Source organism: Electrona antarctica (assembly GCF_951216825.1).
Source record: "Electrona antarctica genome assembly, chromosome: 2".
In the NCBI taxonomy this organism is placed as follows: domain Eukaryota; kingdom Metazoa; phylum Chordata; class Actinopteri; order Myctophiformes; family Myctophidae; genus Electrona; species Electrona antarctica.
In genome coordinates, this window is record NC_136807.1 from 53,621,710 (window position 1) to 53,639,965 (window position 18,256).

General features: G+C 42.3%; 1 protein-coding gene and 1 long non-coding RNA gene across 2 annotated transcripts in view; both read right to left on the reverse strand.

Annotated features, from left to right (window-relative positions):
• The window catches only part of LOC306934163 (uncharacterized protein), a gene marked incomplete at its 3' end in the record, with an annotated part of 363,058 nt that overhangs the window by 28,295 nt on the left and 316,507 nt on the right, over window positions 1-18,256 (reverse strand). The window lies entirely within an intron of this gene.
• LOC306917253 lies at window positions 4,885-11,468 on the reverse strand. The gene is made up of 3 exons (XR_013789127.1): window positions 11,369-11,468; window positions 8,079-8,219; window positions 4,885-6,543 (listed from the first exon to the last, which is right to left on the reverse strand). It is a non-coding gene; the product is annotated as an uncharacterized lncRNA (long non-coding RNA).

An 18,256-nucleotide genomic window follows, 5' to 3' on the forward strand; every position in this document is an offset into this window, starting at 1 on the left:
TTGGTGAACCATGACCCGGCAGTGATTGGCACTAGCCAATGGGAGGATAGATACACCCTGTGTTCACTCCACTGGGCGGGGTTTCATTCAGTGATCCAGCAGCACTCCAAATGCAAGGCGTCTGCCTTGCATTTCCAGAGCAAACACAACACATGCACTCGGATTTCAATAAATGTAAACATCTTTATTGGTGGTGAATGGCCTGAATACCTAGCACTGTTTACCCCATCCGGATAGCTTAGGTTAAAACAAAACAAATCATCAGGAAGTAATGCACAACTTTCACACAAGGGCTCATAGGACACTGGAAACAGGTGGATACAGGGGGATTATACTGATGGCCATGCCCTCTGGTTCAGCTAAATATTTCCCCTTGCTGTATGAGTGTATGAGTACTCGACTGACCAAAGGCTTTGCTACAAACATTACAAGTGAAGGGCTTTTCTCCGGTATGAGTCAGTTTAAACGGAAAACGAAACAGCCCAAGCAATGCTGGAAAATTGGATGTCCAGTTTAAACTAGGTAGCCCCAGATGCCAAGATAGGCAGGGGCTCACAACGACAAACATAATTAATCTGTCAAACTATTTCCTACCAGACCAACACCAAATTGATTAGCTAGAAAAAGGCCTATCATTTGTCCCAACTCTGGACATCTACAAACAGCAAAGGAACAAATTAAAGAAGGACGTTTCCGACTATCACCGAAAACTAGCATCACACTTCGGACCGGGACACGGAAAAGAGATCCCACCCTTTCAGCCGGGATCAAACTGGGAACCAGCGGCTGAAGGCCTCCCGCAAAGTTTAAAACAAATAATCCTGGAGGACACAAACACAGTTGGGAGTCTACCAGGACACATTAAAGAAAAGGACAACCTAACCAAAGAACAGGTAAGAGCCCTGAGGGCACTAGCTAAAAATGAGGACATAGTTATTAAATCAGCAGATAAAGGGAGCGCAATAGTTATAATGGATAGACATCAATACTTAATTGAGGGAGAAAGACAACTTAGCAACCCAAACCACTATAGACAACTAGGACAACCTATTTATAATCAAACGGCCACAGAAGCTAAAGAAATAATACACAAACTTAAAGAAAAAAAGTACATCAACTACAAACAAGCCAAATACTTAATAGGACCACACACTCCACGTGCTGGGATCTTCTATCTATTACCAAAAATACATAAGGATGCGAGCACATGGACTGTACCATACGAGATTCCAGCAGGGAGACCCATTGTCTCCGACGGTGGTAGTGAAACGTACCAAACAGCTGAAAATATTGAACACTTCCTGAACCCCCTGTCTATAAAACATGCCAGCTATATCAGGGACACTTATGACTTTGTTAATACAATCAAAGCCATAACTGTACCACAAAATGCATTTTTATTTTCAATAGATATTGATAGTTTGTACACAAACATTGAAACAGAAGCGGGTTTACAGGCAGTGAAGGAAGTCTTTAATAAATATCCAGACAGGAAACGCCCTGATGCAGAACTACTGGAACTATTGAACATAAATCTGACCAAAAATGATTTTGAATTTAACAAGAAATTCTATCTCCAAACCAAAGGCACAGCCATGGGAAAAAAGTTTGCCCCCTCCTATACTATGCAAATATATACATGGCTCTGTGGGAAGAGACAGCGCTAAAAAATTGCAAACTCAAACCAACACATTATTGTAGATTTTTGGATGACATCTTTGGTGTTTGGGAACACACCAAAGAGGACTTCCAAGATTGTATTAATATACTAAACACACACCATAGATCAATTACAATCAAATATGTGACGAGCACGGATAAAAATAGACTTCCTAGACGTGGCAAATTAGAGGCAAATTAGATTTCAAAGTATATTTTAAAGAAACAGACACACACGCTCTCCTACATAAAACCTCCTTTCATCCACCACCACACTTACATAGGCATAGTCAAATCACAGCTCTTGAGATTCCACAGAATCTGCACACAACAAAGTGATTTTAAAATAGCATGTCAAACTCTATTTAACGCCTTACGAAAACGGGGTTACACAAGAACCTCCCTTAGAAAAACTCATGACACATTTCTAGAGGTGAAAGAAAGGGACCAGAGTCCCAAACTAGCCTTAGTTAATACCTATTCGACACTAAGTAGATTAACAAACGTGAAAATAAAGAGGAACTTTGCAAATAGGACGGATGACCTACTAAACGGATACAAAATTATACCAGCATATAGGAAGAACAAAAACTTGAAAGATTACCTTGTACATAGCAAACTAAAGGAGACAGACAGACCGATACGCAAGAAACCGGATTACTTCAGATCTAAACAACAGGTGAAAAACAGAACCACAATGAGAATGGTGGGAATAAAACAAATCATACATGCTAATACTAGTAACTGTGTCTATCTAATTACATGCAACAAATGCAACCTACAATATGTGGGTGAAACTAGGAACACAATAGCAGATAGACTAAACCAACATAGATATAATATAAATAATGCAAAAGAAACTACTTTATTAATTGTAGAACACTTCATGACCCATGGTATTAGTGCCTTGGAAGTTTGTGGATTAGAATCTAATCAAACCTGGACAGAGGGGGAAAGGAGATATGCAGAGAAGCAGTGGATTTTAAAATTAAACACCACATTTCCCCAAGGCTTAAACAATACCAATCCAGTACAGGATACAGGGTAGTAAACAAACCCTTAAATGCTAAACTTCTAAATTGCTCTTAATTAGAGCAGAGCCAGGACAATAGCAGAAACACAAAGCCATTCAGATTCAAAATCAGACCATCTTGGTCTGAGGTTGACACTAATGGGCTTGATGGGTGGACTTAATCCCCTCAAAGGTAATCACACTTTAATCATTGACCTCAGAGGTAACTAGATTATGCCAGACTAAAACTAAATATAAGATTGAGAAACTTTTAGTACTTCTAGTAAGACTAAAACCTTATTGCACAGACTCTTCTTCAACAAAGATGGCGAAAGCTAACATTCTTTGTTCGGTACTCATACAATAGTATGGTACAAAACACTGAAGTCCTTAAACCAGAAACCTAACCTCACAGGGAAGCCACGGGTGAGTTTTAACCAGCCACGCATGTGTCTTAACCCATTCAGTACGGGAACCCCTTTCAGTGTTTTAAGGATTAGGTTGTACTTAGCTATTGAAAAATAACAGATCTACAAGCTCGTAGCGCGGCAACTATTTTTGAAAAATCGTGAAAATGTAGCGCAAATCTTTAAATATATTATTTCAGAGCGAACGTTTAACTAAAATCTTTGCTTCTGGGTCCCTATAGAAAAACATATTTTCAGATGGGGGCCCATGGCCAAATAGAGATAATTCTGGGGGTCCTTGGCATGAAAAAGGTTGAGAACCACCGACATATAGAAACACAGGTTTTTCAGAAAACTTTTAGTATTTAGAAGAGATTTTTTTTAGAATCTGTCTCAGTCCTAAATAGGTTAACCAGCAATGCATGTTGGGAGCCACGGACTAATGCCTGTCGGACTGTTAGTATCTCTGAACAACGTATGCGCCCACCCACATTTCAACACTTATAAGAAGGTCCATTCCCCACGCTACAAGTTAACACGCTTGCACTGGTGTGAAGAATGACGGTCAGGTTCATAGACAAAGAAAGGTAGACGCCTCCTTCGGCTCTGGGGCGTCTGTATCTCCATAGACATAGAAAGGTAGTCACCTCCTTCGGCTCTGGGGCGTCACTCTGTATCTCCATAGACATAGAAAGGTAGTCGCCTCCTTCGTTTCTCGAGCACCATCTTACAGGGAACGAAGCCACAGAAGCTTCTACGTGAGTCACAGAGCAGACGTTCGGTAGGCCAATCAGAGGAAGGTGGGGGCGGGTCTTAGTCACTTGAGTGGCAGCGTGCCCTAAGACGGAAATAGCAAGATCTCCGTTTTACTTCCCGTATCTGCGTGACGTGGGCACACACCTTTTTGGGAGACCGGAAGCTGGTTGGAGTCTGTGACATGAATTTGGACTTATTAAACGTGAAATAAAATGTGTGTTTCAATGCTCAAAAATATAATTTTCCATAACTGTCTTGGTTGATTGGGGATGATTTGGGAATCATTACATTTTGCCATCTGTTATTTATTTCACATTAACAATCAGGTCATACACACCACCTGTGAAAAAATAAATGCTTTTCCCTATAAAGACAAGTTTGACTGACTATGTCACAATACTAAAACATTGTGCAGCAGTAGGCTGTACTAAAAAGTATGTTGGAGGAGAAGCAAACCATGCCTACTTAGGAGACCGTTTGTAGGATTTGTACCATTTTGCCTCTAGTGGCTCCAACCGGGATCGACTATCTTTGTATATTAAAAGTCTTTGGTGTACCTTCTGCACTTCCACTTGACTTCCGCCTTGTCTGTGATACAGGTCGCTCCAATGAATTGCAACGAGGTATCTAGCTTTTTATATCTCTGTTAAGGCTCATACATAGTCTGGATTTTCGGTGGTTAGGTGACCACCGAACTACAACATGACGTCACAAGCCGCGGTGAAGAGCAAACCACCGCCACCGCTCCAGCCCTTCTCTGTTTTTTACTCACCACCGCTCAACGTTATTTCAGCTCTGGTGGTCACCTAACCACTGGAAATCCAGACTATGTATGAGCCTTTAGGGTTCAGCATTGGTGAACCATGACCCGGCAGTGATTGGCACTAGCCAATGGGAGGACAGATACACCCTGTGTTCACTCCACTGGGCGGGGTTTCATTCAGTGATCCAGCAGCACTTGAAATACAAGGCAGACGATCCAGAGCAAACACAACACATGCACTCGGATTTCAATAAATGTAAACATCTTTATTGGTGGTGAATGGCCTGAATACCTAGCACTGTTTACCCCATCCGGATAGCTTAGGATAAAACAAAACAAAACAAATCATCAGGAAGTAAAAACAAAACAAATCATCAGGAAGTAATGCACAACTTTCACACAAGGGCTCATAGGACACTGGAAACAGGTGGATACTGATGGCCATGCCCTCTGGTTCAGCTAAATATTTCCCCTTGCTGTATGAGTCTTCATGTGTGTTTTTAGATTACTCAACTGACCAAAGGCTTTGCTACAAACATTACAAGTGAAGGGCTTTTCTCCTGTATGAGTTCTCATGTGTGTGTTTAGAACACCGTTATCACGAAAGCCTTTGCTACAAACTGTACAAGTAAGTGGCTTTTCTCCTGTATGAGTCGTCATGTGTGATTTTAGGTGACCCTTTTGACTAAAGACTTTTCTACAAACATTACAAGTGAAGGGCTTTTCTCCGGTATGAGTTCTCATGTGATTTTTTAAAATACTCAACTCAGTAAAGGCTTTGCTACAAACATTACAAGTGAAGGCTCCGGTATGAGTTCTCATGTGTTTTTTTAGACTACTCAACAAAGTAAAGGCTTTGCTACAAACTTTACAAGTGAAGGGCTTTTCTCCGGTATGAGTTCTCATGTGATTTTTTAAAATACTCAACTCAGCAAAGGCTTTGCTACAAACATTACAAGTGAAGGGTTTTTCTCCGGTATGAGTTCTCATGTGTTTTTTTAGACTAGTCACCCCACCAAAGGCTTTGCTACAAACTTTACAAGTGAAGGGCTTTTCTCCTGTATGAGTTCTCATGTGTGTGTTTAGATCACCGTTATCACGAAAGCCTTTGCTACAAACTGTACAAGTAAGTGGCTTTTCTCCTGTATGAGTCGTCATGTGTGATTTTAGGTGACCCTTTTGACTAAAGACTGTTCTACAAACTGAACAAGTAAATGGTTTTTCCCCTGTATGGGTCGTCATGTGTCTTTTTAGATGACACGAGTGACTAAATCCTTTGCTACACACTGAACAAGAGAAGGGCTTTTTTCCTGTATGAGTCATCATGTGTCTTTTTAGACTTCCCTCATTATTAAACATTTTGCAACACACTGCACAACTAAAACTCATCTTCCCTGTGTGACTCTGCATGGAGTGAGTTTCTTTCGATGGTTTCAGGTCCCGGGACATCTTGTTGCTCAAAGGCAATCTCTGTCCTTCCACATGTTGTGTCCTGTGTGACTTCAGTGTGTTTAAAGGTGACTGATCTACACTGGGCTGCCACTCATCACTGTCTTCAGTGATGTCAGATTCAGAACAGTGTGAAGAGAGGAGCTGGCCATCACTAGCTGGTTGTGATGTTCCACAGTCCTCTACATCAGCTTGTGTTTTCATGTGTTCAGTTGAGGTGCTGGCTACAGGCTCTGTGTCTCTGTTCTCACCATCATCATCATGTTCACGTTTCACTGCTAGTAATGTCAGCATTAGCCCATCAATCTCTTCTGGTCTTTGAAGTATCTCATCCTGCTCATCTTTAATGTGTGGATGCTCTGGTTCCTCCTGGACCAGACTGGAGCTCCTCTCCTCTTCAGAGGAAACCTCTTTACACACAGGGTGGTGCAGGACGTCTAGGGAAAACACAGGGAGGTGCAGGGATTCTGGGGAAAACACATGGAGGTGCAGGGAGTCTAGGGAAATGGCACAATGAGAAACGGTAAAGATTTGATATTATTTGTTCATGCAGAGTTTCCTCTGTTAAATGAAAAGCTAGTGCACACAGTAGTGCTCAGGTGCAGTACTCAACAATGGGACATAAAATATTCACATCGGTTAAAACATCTCCGCTGTTTTTATTGCGCTCTAAATTCCCTAATGAATGATGGAAACACTGATGGACCAGATTACTGATGTTTTAACTGAATCCTAGTCAGATTCATGGTACATTCAGATTGATCTAGTCCGATTAATGGTACATTCAGATTGATCTAGTCCGATTAATGGTACATTCAGATTGATCTAGTCCGATTCATGGTACATTGATCTAGTCTGATTCATGGTACATTGATCTAGTCTGATTCATGGTACATTCAGATTGATCTAGTCCAATTCATGGTACATTGATCTAGTCCGATTCATGGTACATTCAGATTGATCTAGTCCGATTCATGGTACATTCAGATTGATCTAGTCTGATTCATGGTACATTCAGATTGATCTAGTCTGATTCATGGTACATTCAGATTGATCTAGTCTGATTCATGGTACATTCAGATTGATCTAGTCCGATTCATGGTACATTGATCTAGTCCGATTCATGGTACATTGATCTAGTCTGATTCATGGTACATTCAGATTGATCTAGTCTGATTCATGGTACATTCAGATTGATCTAGTCTGATTCATGGTACATTCAGATTGATCTAGTCTGATTCATGGTACATTCAGATTGATCTAGTCTGATTCATGGTACATTCAGATTGATCTAGTCCGATTCATGGTACATTGATCTAGTCCGATTCATGGTACATTCAGATTGATCTAGTCTGATTCATGGTACATTGATCTAGTCTGATTCATGGTACATTGATCTAGTCCGATGCATGGTACATTCAGATTGATCTAGTCTGATTCATGGTACATTCAGATTGATCTAGTCTGATTCATGGTACATTCAGATTGATCTAGTCCGATTCATGGTACATTGATCTAGTCCGATTCATGGTACATTCAGAATGATGTAGTCTGATTCATGGTACATTGATCTAGTCTGATTCATGGTACATTCAGATTGATCTAGTCCGATTCATGGTACATTGATCTAGTCTGATTCATGGTACATTCAGATTGATCTAGTCTGATTCATGGTACATTCAGATTGATCTAGTCTGATTCATAGTACATTCAGATTGATCTAGTCTGATTCATGGTACATTCAGATTGATCCAGGAGTCAACACATCGATGCAAATCACAAACTGATTACCGATTCTTCACGATCTTCACTTTCTTAGTACCAACACATTTTCCGCGCTGATGATAGCTCCACAAGAAATCAGAATAAAATACACATTTCTGGGATAATCCTTGCACTTACCACTTCAGACTCCATTTTAGCCGTAGCACAGGTTAATTGCATGTGCTTACCTTGCTTACTGTAAATTGCTCTGGATAAGGAGCGTCTGCTAAATGCCTAAATAGTAAAGTGTAAAGAGCTTGAAACTTACTGAGATCTATGTGGTCTTCAGGTTCCTGTTTAAGGTGGTCTTCAGGTTCCTGTTTAAGGTGGTCTTCAGGTTCCTGTTTAATAGAAACAGTGCTGTCTGGAGGACTGATCTTCACCTGCAGACTGGACTCCACACACTGGTCTGGAATGAAGGAATACAATAAGGACTTTAACAATGAGGACTTTGATGTGACCTGGCTCTGGTTCCTCCTGGACCAGACTGGAGCTCCTCTCCTCTTCAGAGGAAACCTCCTCTTTATTATGTATTTGTTTCATGCAGTGTTTCCTCTGTTACATGAAAAGCTAGTGCACACAGTAGTGCTCAGGTGCAGTTCTCAACAATGGAAAATAAAGTATTCACATCGGTTAAAAAAGCGCAGCTGTTTTTATTGCGCTCTAAATTCCATAATGAATGATGGAAACACTCATGGACCAGATTACTGATGTTTTAACTGAACCCTAGTCCGATTCATGGTACATTCAGATTGATCTAGTCTAGGGCTGGGCGATATGACAAAATCTCATATCACGATATAGATTTTTTTTAATCACGATAACGATATACTCACGATATAGCATATTTTTTTACGATACCGATTTTTTTAATCTAAAAAATTGATTTTTGTTCAGGCCGAGTACTTTACTGTAATGTACTTGGGCTGTACTGTACTGTACTGTACTGTACTGTACTGCACTGTACTGTACTGTACTGTACTGTACAAGCTCTTCTCACTGGCCTCTGTCTGTGTGTTAGGCTGCACAACAGTGACACTTGGTGGTGACAATAATTATGCTATTTCCGTGCTCGGATACAGGGACACAGGGACACATAACCGTCTATAGTGGTTGCACCACTCAAAAAACAGGAAAAGAACACTTATGCCTTCAAAAGGCGTTTGACACTGTGAACCACTCCATACTGCTAAACAAGCTGAAGGCAATCGGTTTTGATGGCCCATCGTTAAACTGGGTGAGATCTTACCTTGAGGGAAGGAAACAGGTGGTCAATGTGAATGGTACCCTGTCTACTTCCCTCCCAGTAGAGTGTGGGGTCCCCCAAGGGAGCATCCTAGGGCCTCTACTGTTTCTAATTTATGTAAACGACATGAACTCGGCATGTAAATGCAATCTGTTCTTGTTCGCAGACGACTCAGCTCTCCTGGTCTCGGACAAAGATAAGTCGCAGGTCGAGAGAGTACTCAGCACAGAGCTCGGTAGCATCTGTCTTTGGCTCTCCGACAACAAATTGTCACTGCACCTTGGGAAAACTGAGTCTATTCTGTTTGGTTCAAGTCATAACCTCAACAAGTCCCCGGGCTTCACAGTTAGAGTGGGTGACAGTGTGGTCACAAATAGGGAAGAGGTCACTTACTTGGGTTGTATACTAGATAACAAACTCACGGGTGAAAAAATGGCAATGAAAGTTATCTCAAAGGTCAACCAGAGAACTCGTTTCTTGGGCAGGATATCCCCTTATGTCAACAGCAGTGCTATGAGGACCTTGGCCGGTGCCCTCATCCAGTGCCACTTTGACTATGCTTGTACTTCCTGGTACAGAGGTATCTCCAAGCTATTGAAAACAAAGCTGCAGACCTCCCAAAACAAGCTTGTGAGGTTACTACTAAAATTGAACCCCAGGTCTCATCTTACCTCTGCCCACTTTAGTAGCCTGGGATGGCTAAGAGTGGAGGAGAGAGTATCTCAGCTCTCATTGTGTCTGGTCTTCAAGATCCTAGATGCCTCTGTTCCTAAGTACCTGCTGGGCTACCTGCCCAGAGTGAGGGATGCTCACAGGTACTCAACCAGAGGAAGTCCATATGATCTAGTTCCCCCCAGTTTCAGGACACTCAAGGGAAAAAATGCTTTTTACTACGCAGCCACTACTCTGTGGAATGCACTCCCTCCAGCCCTGAAATCCCTAAATTCTATTGCAAGATTTAGGAAAGACCTGAAATCATGGCTCCATCTACACACTAACTGGTCATAGTTAGCTTCCGACCCTGGATAGCCCATCTCCCATGTTCTGGACTATTCTCTCAGGGTACCTCTTGTCCTATGTATATAGCTCCCAGCCTTATATATAAGGATTATTTATGATATGTTCCATGGTTGTTTTGTTTGTACAGTATGTTTGTGTATAGTTTCATGTTACAAAGTGGACCACAATGGAAACAAGCGAAGGCTTTTTTGTGTCTAAGTCCATTTGGCGTTTTTTAAAATGATGTCATTTTCTGTAATTTTCTTAAACTGCCAATAAAGTATTCTATCTATCTATATCCCTCCTAACCAGCGCCGCTCATCAGCGATGGTGAATGTAAAACCATGATGTACATGAAATGCCTTGTGATAGGTTAGGTGGCAGCAGCGTTTATGTAGACTAATGTATCTGTCACCTCAATGTGTTAGTAGAAAGCAGGCAGCGAGCGACGGCCACAACCCCATCGTGGTCTGGAAGCATCATTCAAACCCCTGATAGGGTTGCGTGAAGGGGGGGCTACCTGGTTCTTCTTCTTGTACGTGGGTGACTGGTCTATTTGGCAGCCCGTTACCGCCACCTAGCAACATTATAGCGTTCATCAAGTGTGTGTTCTCATGTAAAGGGTCAATAAAAAATGAGAACGCAACGGGACTTTGCCGTTTTATCTGGAGATGGTCACCGTCTAAAAGAGGCCCTAGACTCACCCCTTCAGACTCCATCTTAGCCGTAGCACATGCCTAGTCTTGACGACCAGGCAGACCAGGCAGAGGTTAAAATGTAATTTAGATAGCATGTTATTTAGACAGATGCTAGGTTCATTTGTTGACCTGGCATCCTACAGTTTGTCTAGTTTCAAAGTACAGATTATTTATTGTGTGATATTATAATGTTTAGACTGATGTTAGGTTCATGGTTTACCTACAGTATGATCCTAGATCACTGAGACGCTAGCCTGAGCTAATGGGTTTTGGCTCTAGAGGGGCGGGTCGTGGCTGAGATTTGCACACGCCCTGATTGGTTCTGGGTGGCCTGTCCGTCAGCCCCGGCCCCTCCTCTCCCCCCCAGTGCAGCACTATGTCACATCAAGGGTGACGCCCACCCTGAAGGCTTGATTCCCACTTCTAGACCAGAGCGGCCAATGCGTTCCCCCAGGCTTTCATTTTTTGCGCCGACGAAAATGAAAGCCTGGGTACCGAGGCTACTGAGACACTACACTCTCTATACATTTGATGAATGTTCTTACTTAAATTGCTCTGGATAAAGAGTGTCTGCTAAATGCCTAAATAGTCAAAAGTCAAGTGCTTTAAACTTACTGAGATCTATGTGGTCTTCAGGTTCCTGTTTAAGGTGGTCTTCAGGTTCCTGTTCAATAGAAACTGTGGTGGCTGGAGGACTGATCTTCACCTGCAGACTGGACTCCACACACTGGTCTGGAATGAAGGAATACAATAAGGACTTTAACAACAAAGACTTTGATGTGACCTGGATAGGGACTTTATATATTTTTAATAGGCTACCCCAAATGTAATATGCATGTATAGGCTACATAATTGAAGTTGGTAGACGAATGGTAGGCATATACATTTATTTATGCTCCTTTTTAAAAGAAAAGGAAAAAAGCAACATTTAACATGTAATATAAATAAATTGTTGTAGGCTTAATCATCAATAAACAACGCATTGCATCTGCACGCATTGCATCTGCACGCATGCATCTGCGCGTCTACAGTACAGGGGTCCGCCGGTTCTAGTCCAAAACAAAAAAGTCCATCGAAAAAAAGACAGATCCACCAGCTCTCAACGCGCCGCTGACCGACGCGTTGAGAACCCGCAGATGTGCCTGTCTCTGCAGAGCCGTTTGCAACGTGTTGAGAGCTTGCACGTTACAGGCGGACATGAAATGAAGTTCAATCAGTGCGTTGAATCAGCAGCAGCAACAAGCTAATAGCTAACACCACCACCAGTCCGTTAGCATAGCTTATTGCTAACGATTTGTCACTTCGTCTTTTTCTTTTCTCTCTTTTATTATTTTTCCCCCCCGACTTCACGGGTCGCGCATTGGGTTGTGATGAGATACGAGACAGCAGTGTGCATTCTGGTGTGACTGTATATTATTAAACTGCATGGGTCCGGACTCCGGAGCGTAAACAACATAGGCTACAGTACATTAGCCTCCCTCGGACCCAGGCTCCAGCCTTTACTCAGCCAGAGTGTGAGTGAGGCGAGGGGACAGCGGAGCGCTCAGTGCTGCATGACTTAAACTTCCCCCGTTCCCCGATGTTGCAGCCTGGGACTCTGGGAGCATACCATTATAACGAGAGGAGGGGTTTTCCACTTTCCACCCGGCCGCTTTTACGACTTTGCTAGCCCAAATTGATTCACATTTTGCTCACACTTACATTATTTAGTATACTTACACACGCACACACACACACACACACACACACACACACACACACGAAGTGAGGAGCGGACTTATCATCCACCCGCTTCGGATGTTATCACCCGATAATCAAGAGAATTTTCGTGATCAGCACCTTAGAAATGCCCCCAGTGGCCTGGGCCATGGCTCAATGGTCCAGGCACCTTGGCTGGTAATTCAGTCTGGCAGTGTGCCGCGGGTTCGACTCCCGATCCCGACAGCCTTTACTGCATGTCTTCCCCCCATCTCTCTCCCCATTTCCTGTCAGCCTACTGTCTGTCCCTCCATACAAACATAAAGTAAAATAAAAAAAATAAAAAAAAACATTTAAACAAAAAGAAATGCCCCCAGTATGTGATAATCAACATACTGGGAAATCCGGAAATGAAACTATGGGGTATTGCGACGGCCACCAGACCCGACTCAGCGCCGTCCGAGTTACATCCCAATAGGCAGAAAATAGTAAATATTAGTAGCCCCTAGTTTCCATGCCCCAACAATAGAGTTGGAAATGACAAGTTCAGGGGGAGTCCTTGACCAGACTGTGTCTGCACCACCCTGCATGCGTGCAGTCCAGGTGAACACAGCCAAACACCACAATGTCTAGTATGCCAGTATGGCCAGATTAGCCATATTCCAACGTCCTGATAACGGTTGAATGGCTATGGGGTACTCAGCCAATCAAATCATCGCTATGGGGTGCTCAGCCAATCAAATCACCAGCGCTATGGAATGCTCAGCCAATCAAATCACCGCTATGGGGTACACAAAGACACACAAAGCCGGACATAGGAGGGGATAACGCGCCCTGAAAAAACCTGACATACAAGCTATATGTATGTGTACTTTGCTCAGCCAATCAAATCATCGCTATGGGGTGATCAGCCAATCACAAGCCAATGTTTGTTCACACAAACCCAGAAACCTGGGCATAGGAGGGGCTAGCGCCCCTCATAAAAAAGTATGAATCCATGCAATGTTGTTTCATCACCAAAATAAAATACTACTACAAAACAATCTGCACGCAGTCTGTTGCATTGTCGTCAACTAAAACACTCTCTGATGTCATAATGTAGCTGACCTTACTCTTGTTAGATTAGAACTAATTAGGTGATTTAAAACAGCTGCAAAACTCATGAGAATTGTCTACACACACACACACACACACAAACATGTAACCATGTTTACTAACCTGCTCTGTGTAGTCTGATGTGTGGCTGTAGCATCACGTCCAGCAGTTTGTTCTGTTTCTCCAGCAGAGTTTCTAGTGTCTCCATCTCTGTCTGGAAGAGGTTGTACACAAACTCTCCCACCGCGCTGAGGCGCTCCAACACAAACACTCTGACATTAAGCGTCACACTACAAACATCAACACCACGCTGTTTGTCCAAAACACACACTATCTCCTCTCCCACCGACGTCATGTGTTCATTTATCTTCAGCCGTACAGACTCCATTTGACTCCTTTTACCTCCTTTAGGAGACATTTTCACCAACTGTAATATACTAATATGTGTAAAGCTCTCGGTTACTACTGTAATATACTAATAATGTGTAAAATGTCTCTTTTCTTACGACGAGAATCCCAAGCAAAAAGGTTCTACAACTTTCCGGCTCACCGATTCCGCGATTTCCGCCGTTACGGCTGAAAATAAAACACACTTTTACTTCCGTGTCAACGTGTCACGAGCATGCGCAGCAAAGGATGCTGGCCCTACTGCCTGTCGCCACCTGGTGGAGGAGGTGTGTAATTGTTACTGAATACAAGGATGGTGATTTATGATTGTAATTATTTATAGGAATAATAACCCCTTATGTCTTTTTCGAGGAGGTCCTAGACACAATACAATGTATGTACACCTTAACAACAACAAAGAACGGAAAATAAAACATTTAGAGAACAAGGCAGAAACTACAACAACCAAATCAACCAAACATTAACAAATAGGCCTATACAAATCATTGGGTTATCACTGCCACAACTGTGAGAGAAAGATTAGTTATTTTAAAATAAAATAGTTAATTAAATTAAGTCTCCTCATATCTGTATACAAATTACACTGTGTACATAATTATAAAATAATTTAAACTCTGAATTGTGACTGTGTCTGTCTGTCTGTCTGTCTGTCTGTCTGTCTGTCTGTCTGTCTGTCTGTCTGAGTACAGCGAGTTGAGTCTACGGTCATTACAACGGCCTGACATGAAAGAAAAAATATTTCAAAAGAAAAATAATTAAAATGAAGGTTGTGATGTAAATTGATTCATTGATTGATTCATTGAATACTTATTAGGCAGCTAGAAATGTAAACAGTACAGTCAAACAGTCTAAGAGGATATCACAGGAAAAAAAGTCCTTGGCGTCTTATTTCCATGCAGGTCCTCCTGGGAATTCAATTCATAATCATGACAAAATTCAAATCATCACAAAAAAAAAAAAAAGACATGTACAGGTTGGGAAAAAAGGAAGGAAAGCGATCATTTCCTCTCCCTTTGACCTGCTGAAAGGTGAATTTTTAGGCCTAATGGACAGTCAAAATCTGTTGGAAATATTTTAGTTTGATGTGGCGTCATAATTAAATACAATGTTGATATGGCATAGCCCAGTGGTTTTCAACCAGTGGTCCTTGAGGTTGGTTCCAGCTGGATCCCAGTTAAACATAATGATGGAGAGTTGGTAACCAAATGGACCCCACTTGAGACGCTGAGAGTGTAAAATGAAACCAAATGGACTGTTATCTCTCCTAATGGTACCAACATCAATACAGCATGGGATTGTGGACAAAATCATATTTAACCACAACAAAATATTCTAACACAATTAAGGTTTGGGTCTGCAAGGCTAAATCTCATCAGTGAGTACCACAGACGGAAAACAGTCTAAGTCCAAATTTCATTCTGACCACTCCAACAATAATGGACCGTGACACCACTAGCATAGCCTACAGACTATCTAGAAAATAAAAATCACACCTGTGTGAAGTGAGGGACACGTTTATCATGAATACATCACATTCCGTGCTCAACCAGTCAAATAATCACAAATGTCATTCCGGTCAATCACAGCCTTTGTCTTCAATGTTTGTGTTTACACACTTTTGCCTTCAATGTTTGACACTATGTCTGGACATACGAGGGGATAGCGCTGAATTCCGGTCCCATGTGCACATACACTTTCTCATATCCACGAACAGGCAATAGAGTGAGTCCCAGCCCCTTTCAGAATGACGAAACATCTATGGAAAAATGTATGGGAAATTCTCTGCTACACTCTATTGAATAGTCTGAAATATAGTCTGTTTGCCAACTGCAGCCACACTAAATACATCAGTTAACATGATTGAGGTTATGTTCAATTCTTTGAATAGCTGTTATTATGTAGTCTTCTACACCAGTGGTATTCATAGTGACACTCGAAGCTGGTGTCACTTTGGTTTGGGGATTATACTGATGGAAATGATCTCCTAGCTAAATCTGCCGTGATTGCAAAAAATGATTGACTGAATATATTTAAAGGTACAGCTGGTACAACAGGTTAGAAACACTCCAAATGGACGACGCACGACAAGCCAGAGGTTTGTTGTGTCCACATGAACACATTCACTGCCATTGACGTCATCCCAAATCCGGGTGCATGTGTTTGGTCCGACGTACTAACAGTCCGACAGGCATTAGTCCAACATCCTACCTCAAACCCCAACCTAACCCTAACCTCACAGGGAAGCCATGGGTGAGGTTTAACGGGCCACGCATGTGTCTTAACCCATTCAGGACGGGAACCCCTTTTAGTGTTTTAAGCATTATGTTATACTTTAGCCATTGAAAAATAGCAGATCTACAAACTCGTAGCGCAGCACCGATTGCCGCGCTACAAGCTTGTAGATCTGCTATTTTTGAAAAATCGTGAAAATGTAGCGCAAATCATTAAATGGTTCTGGAGGGGTCCCAAGAAAAACATATTGGGCCCACGGCCAAATAAATATAATTCTGGGGGTCCTTGACATGAAAAAGGTTGAGAACCACTGACATAGAAACACAGGTTTTTTCGAAAACCTTTAGTAATTAGAAGGAATTTTATCCTACATGGATAAACAGCAATGCATGTTGAGAGCCATGGACTAATGCGTGTCGGACTGTTAGTATGTCAACGTATGTGCCCACCCAAATACAACACGTATAAGAAGGTCCACTCCCCACGCTACAAGTTAACGCAGATGGCGCGCGTGCACTGGTGTGAAGAATGACATGTCAGGTTCATAGACATAGAAAGGTAGACGCCTCCTTCGGCTCTGGGCAGCCTGTATGAATACGAGACGGCTCGCCCCTTTTCCAACTCGCCCAAAGCGGCGAAGATCGGTCGCCTCAACGGGAAGAGCGGTCGCCCCAATGGGAAGAGCGGTCGCCCCAACGCGCGGAGAATTCGCTCCCGAAAGTCCGGAGAATTCGCCCAAAAGTCCGGAGAAGTCGCCCCAACAAAGAGAGAGAGATTTTTTACATGTAGCTGTTATGTCTCACTGACAGCTGTTTGATTGTGCTGCGCTCTTGCATATTCCTGTGTTGTTTGTGATGATTGGGGGGATTATTTGGGATCGACTACTTCAGTCTTGACATACAACATGATGTGTGATGATGTTGCTTTGCCTTATTATTGACTCTGAGTTTTGAAAGTAAAGAAGAGTTGTGTTTAAGCTGTCATGGTCCACTGATTCACAATAGTAGCCTACTTTTAAACAGAGAGAGAGAGAGATTTTTACCTGTACTATATTTGTACATTTTTCCTGTACTTTTAAACAGAGAGAGGGGGGGGGGGGGGGGGGGGTATGTGTCTAGTTATAGTGAGAGTGGAGGGGGCCCAAGGGGGGTCATCAGCCTCTTGTGTGCTGGGTCGTTACTACAACAAGAACAACAACAGATCAACTTTAGGAATGTGAGTGTGCTGGGTCGTTACTACAACGAGAACAACAACAACAGATCAACTGTAGGAATGTGAGTGTGCTGGGTCGTCACTACAACAAGAACAACAACAACAGATCAACTGTAGGAATGTAACCATTTATTTGAGAGAAATAATATATACAGATGCCACTTTTAAAAATAGTTGAACAAAAAAAAGTATATACAACGCTTCTTCAATACTAGAAGAAAAAAAGTTGAACATAAAATATATATACACAACGCTACTTCAATACTAGCAGCAAAAAAAGTTGAACAAAAATATATATACAATGCTACTTCAATACTAGCAGCAAAAACTAGTGTTAGTTTCAAAGTCCAGCAAAAAGGTAACGGAAATGGTCTTCAGTGTCACGCAGTGGTCACTGGGACAGTGACAGTGGGCACTGGGACATGCACTTTAGTTGCCCTCCTCAGCAACTGTGGAACGGTTAAGTTGCCCCTTTCAAAGTCCTTCCATAACTGGGCAAGGTTGGACTCTGTCTGCTTAGTGTTCTTTCGCTGGAAACGGCGTAACTGGTTCTCTGAGATCATATGCAGTTGGTAGTTGATCAAGAGAGCTTCTTTGTGCAGCAAAGACATCAGTGTATAACTTGGAATCATCATTGTTGGTCCTGACTGCACGTTTGTACATGCACCAGTCCGTTGTCTGCCAAAGTCCTTGAATCCAGGTGTGAGCCATGTAGTCAACAAGGGGTTTCAGCTGCTCTGAGGCACCTGCTGCGTGGAGAGTGAATTGTCCTTCAATCTCATCGGCGGGAAGATACTGCGGGAAGATACTGCAGGGCAAACAGTCTTGATGTATTTCTTGACAACTGGATCGGATTTA